The sequence below is a fragment of the Phyllopteryx taeniolatus genome, chromosome 18 (genome assembly GCF_024500385.1).
Source record: "Phyllopteryx taeniolatus isolate TA_2022b chromosome 18, UOR_Ptae_1.2, whole genome shotgun sequence".
In the NCBI taxonomy this organism is placed as follows: domain Eukaryota; kingdom Metazoa; phylum Chordata; class Actinopteri; order Syngnathiformes; family Syngnathidae; genus Phyllopteryx; species Phyllopteryx taeniolatus.
In genome coordinates, this window is record NC_084519.1 from 10,896,088 (window position 1) to 10,901,193 (window position 5,106).

Here is a 5,106-nt window from a genome sequence, read left to right on the forward strand (position 1 = left end):
GGAACCAAACAATGACAGTAAACATATAGTCACATATAACACCTGTACTGTTACTCTGGAAGTTTTGTATTATAATGAAAAAAGTGGCACTTGAATGACACAATTACTACTGCGAACAAGGTATGCTTTATCTTTAATACAATTGCATCAAATGTTGCCTATGTATGCTTCCCAGGGGATATCTGCTGCATTTCTTGGGGAAACATGGCTCCATTATCAGGTCAAAATGTCACATTTAAATCCATCAGTCCTTTTTCTTCAGCGTTTGTCCGCAATAGGGTCATGGGTCATCATTCATCACATCAATATATTTTACATGGATGAATGGTCATCATTTTGGAGACATCAATACTCCCCAGAGCATGTAAGCATGTAAAAATGTCAATTATTTCTGTCTGTTTTCAAATTGACATGATCTTAAAGCTAATATTTAATGTTTTTTTATGTATTTATTCAGTGACAGCTTTAAGCATCTGTACATTCTGTCCAATGTAAATAATAATTTGTGATAAAAAATAGTAGCAATAGCAATAAAGTGCCTATAGTTTATGTAATTTTACGTTTGTACTCTACTGCAACTGAGAGACGGAGAGAGAGAGAAACAAGTAGAAATTTGAACAGAGCTTGGTGCATCATGGGAAATTCCATGCCGGTCTTCGAGGCCTGTGGAAGCATACGTAGGTAATGATTCACGACATACTGAAGACTTAGCCAGACCTGAACACATAAACTTTAAAGTCTGCTATTGTATAGCGATATTGTGATGGCTACCAGATATAAAGAGCTGCAATAAAATAAAAAGACACTTTGTAATATAATAAACATCCTTTTTGTAGTCTGTTCCAGAGCAACTGATAGTCATTAAACTTGTATCTAATAATTATAATTGTATCTGAGGGAGTGATGGGAAGTAAAAAGTACAAACACTTAGTTACTGTACTTATGTAGATTTTTCAGCTGTCAGTGCTTTTTACTTTTACTCTTTACATTTGAAAACAGATTTTCTGTACTTTCTACACTTTACTTTGTCAAAACAGGCTCGATACTTTTTTTTTTATCCTCTGCGGATGATATCACGACTTAAAAAAGATGTAAATAGGGTCACAGCTCTATTTTGACTGATTGATTGAGAGCTAGAGGATTTAGAAGGTGAAAAAACAAGGACAGCGGCGACATGGAAGAACCAGCGAGCATTAATAACGATGATGCAACAACTTCGGAGAAGCAAGATATTCCCCAACCATAGAATTGTTTAATGTTGTCCGCTCCAAGAATGATTCACGGTGAATGTGTTTTATCTTGTGAGAGCCTAAAAAACTCCAGCTTCCGGTGTTCAACAATTGTCCGTCTGTTCTCAAAAAACACATACAAGTAAATTGTATTTTGTCAGTTATTATTAGCTAATTTAGCATTTTTTCATTAGTCAATTCACAACGTTAGCAAAGCTATGGGAACACATTGTTTTGATGACGGAAAAGCTAACGCTAGCTAGCTCTCGTTTTAAAAACAAAAACATGTATCATGTTTTTTTTTTTTTTTAAAAAGAGGGAAACTATTGTGTGATGCGAAGAAGGTTTATTTGTCATTGTGCCATATTTGGAAAACAGTTATTGTAAAATATTGACTGTAAAAAGGCAATATTATACTTTTACTAAAGCACAGAGTGTAATTCTGCCGCTGTTGGTAAGATTAAGAATGGAAAATAGGTCGAGATAGGTGTCATGCTTGTTGGAAGTGTAAACATTTCTGAAAGAGAAAGAGAGTGACTGAGTGGGACACACACGCACAGCCTGAACGCTTCCAACACCTCTTAAGAAATGTACACACACTGTGCAGAATTGTAAATTTATCTTTGCAGGAGTTATAGGCTGTGTCTGCGGCTGCAAACACAGTCAACGCAGGTATACATTGTATCATGAGGCCTGCCAGCCACACTCATAGTCATCCAGTGTTTTTTGTTTTTAACCAGTCTGCTCTCTTTGTTCTGAAATAGGCTCATGCAATGACAATGACAATCAGTTGATTTTTGATGAAGTATTGTTGCTGAAACACACACACACACGCACACACACACACACACACGGACGCACACACACACACACACAGACACACACACACACACACACATTATGTGACAATCAACATTGAACTACAAGAACTCTCTTGGAAGTGAAACATTTGTGAAGGGTAGGTTAGAAAATAAACAAAGAGTATTGAGACCATTTATAAAGGGAGGTACACAGATACCGACCGATAATCCTGTTCAATATTTACGATCGCAAATCGTTATGCGCCTGGTTAACACCACGATTGTGACATCGAACGGACCGATAGCCATTTAGGAAGCAACTTGAAGGACAGGCTGTTGCCAGAAACACATTGAGGAGCAATTGGTTGTGTTGAATGTTTGTTTGCATGACAAAGTGAAGAGTTTGAACCTGAGATTAAGTTACCAAATAAGATAACAGTTAGCCTAGCTTCCTCTATTTCTTCTTCTTACTACTGTATTTTCTGGCAGTAGCAGGCCTATGGCACCACAGTGCCTCTCACAGGTCAGTCTTGGCACTACGGCAGACATCTGGTTTGGAGGAGGAGACTTGTAGGAATATGGTTATGCATGCAGTGTCCTGTTCATCTGTTTGTTTATCTCGAATACACCAAATATCATATTCTTCATGTGTGGGGTCTCTCACATTTAAAAACATCAATTAAAATATTAAAAATTGGAATGCGTACCAGCTTAAGCTTTATGAAAGTGGCATATGGCAATTTTTTTATTACTTTCTTCAAAGTCAGAAGTTCACATACAATAAGATTACTGTGCCTTTAAACAATTTGGTGAAAAACAGATGATATAATTTCTTTGGAAGCTTCTGATAGGTTTATTGACAACATTTGAGTTAATTAGAGACACACTTGCGGCTGTTTTTTAATTGGGCACGCATGAAACACGCTGCTTCTTTTTGTAAGATCATGGGAAACTCAAAAGAAATTAGCCAAGACATCAGGAAGAGAATCACAGACTTTCACAAGTCTAGTTCATCCTTGGGTGCAATTTCCAGATGGCCGAATGTGCCATGTTTATCTGTGCAAACAATTATATGCAAGTACAAACACCATGAGAATGTCCAGCCATCATACTGCTCAGGTGTACCTGACCCATTGGGGTGCCAATAAACAAGGCTTATAAGTAGAATTAGCCAGAATTGGATGTATGTTAGAAATAATTATCAGCTGACAGCAGCAGCAGAGGCAGAGTCATGAAGGCAGAGCAAATGAGAGTGTTTAATTAAATGTCAGCAGGAAGCTGTGGGCTATGTTGAAGTTCATATAATGAGATGTAGGAAGCTGAAGGGCACCCCTCCCAGGATGCTTTGCTACTTGGGAGTGGGCGGGGTTAAGACTCATGGCGGGATGGAGTGAGAGACTTTGATGGCTCCTGTCTCAGTGGCTTTGTCTTAAGGACGTCCTCATATTATGTCATTACATCGTGTTCTCTGCAGCCATATTTGAGTCAGCCTTAGAAACCTCGAGCACTGATGACGCCTACAAAAAGTAGCGTGGAGTGCACTTTGTGTCTATAGCACTCAATATACTTCATGTCTAACCAGTCCAGCAGCAGAAATAGGCGACAAGAAAAGAAAAAAAATAAAAATAAATTATTGGCCTTAAGGAGTAAGTAAATGAGTTCATTTACTGTAAATGTAGCTTTATAGTATTTTGAGATGTCCTGATCCTTCCACACACATCGTACTTAGAAATGAGGCCAAATGGTTCAATGCTGGGTTATTAATGCAAGTTGCTATTGGAGAAAGGCTTCACGTTGGCCACTTTTTCAGAAAGCCGAAATCGGTGGAGAGCTTCATTAATTAAGTGTTGTCCCGCAACGATCCAATTTCTTCGCAGCTGGCGTGACCATCTGCTTCTTGGTCACATCTCTCATCGATGATCTGTCTGATTACTCACTTCGGTCGGATGGCTGCCTCTGGAAAGACTCCTCCTCATCTCAGAATTCTCCTTCGATGATAATGAAGGCCACTGTACTCTTAAGCACACACACTGAATGAAAAACATTGCCCTAATCAAATCTCTGAAGTCTTAAGGCAGTTCATTGTGCATTGTTTTTGGCTCAGATATGATATGTCAGCAATGGCAACAATTAGAAACTGTGATTTATGGTGGTCCTCCACTCTGAACACCCACAGGTTCAAAGAGCATCCAAGTGCCACCACGTTCACTGTTGACATTGCTGCCTCTCCAAAATCGCAGTAATGAGGGCCCAAGCTTTATTCCCTGTTCCGGGGGTCAGAACCTGTCACTGGAAAATTCTGTTCTGATGCTTCAGCGATTGCACAAAGTGCTCTTGTTCATGAGAGTCAACTAGTGATTACGCAGTGAAGGATACACAGGGCTGGCTGGCCTGCAGCTGATGTCCTGCAGGTCTGCATGATATGCTGCACGCACTCGACACTGCGCTCCCCTTTTTGTAGTTTTGGGCTCTGGGTTCTAACTGAAGAAATGGTGGGAGATTTGGGGGTTCATAGAGAAATGAAGATGCCGATGCTATTTGCTAAAATAACAACAACATTGCAGTGTAATGAGATACATTCTCAGAAAGCAACTGGCAATGTACAGTATCTGCACATAAGTAAAGGAAAAGCTTAACCGTATGGGCGCTTTCAAAGCTTCTGTTGTGATCAAAGCGTCATGGATTAATCAAAGTATTGATTGGGCTTGTGCCTGCAGAACTCCAGGATGTGATTGGAGGATTTAGGCGGGCTCAGTCACAGTTGACTTAACTGACCCGGTTATTAAAGGGGGAGCTATTTCTGGCACGGCTCATGGTGTGGAAGTTAAGATTAGTATTTTAATTTCTAATGACATTTTTTTTTATACAATAGAAAATCCTGGTGTAAAAAATAAATAAATAAAAAAATACACCAGTGCACGCAGTGTTTTGAAATGAGGATATGTTTTTTTGCTTTCTGGTCACATGTGCCATTGGGGGTGGGGAGTCCGTGGAGGCAGGGCCGGGATGCAAGGTGGGCTGGGGGTGGAGGAGTGGTGCTGAACGGACAGCTCCCGCCTTATAAAGTCCACGCGACG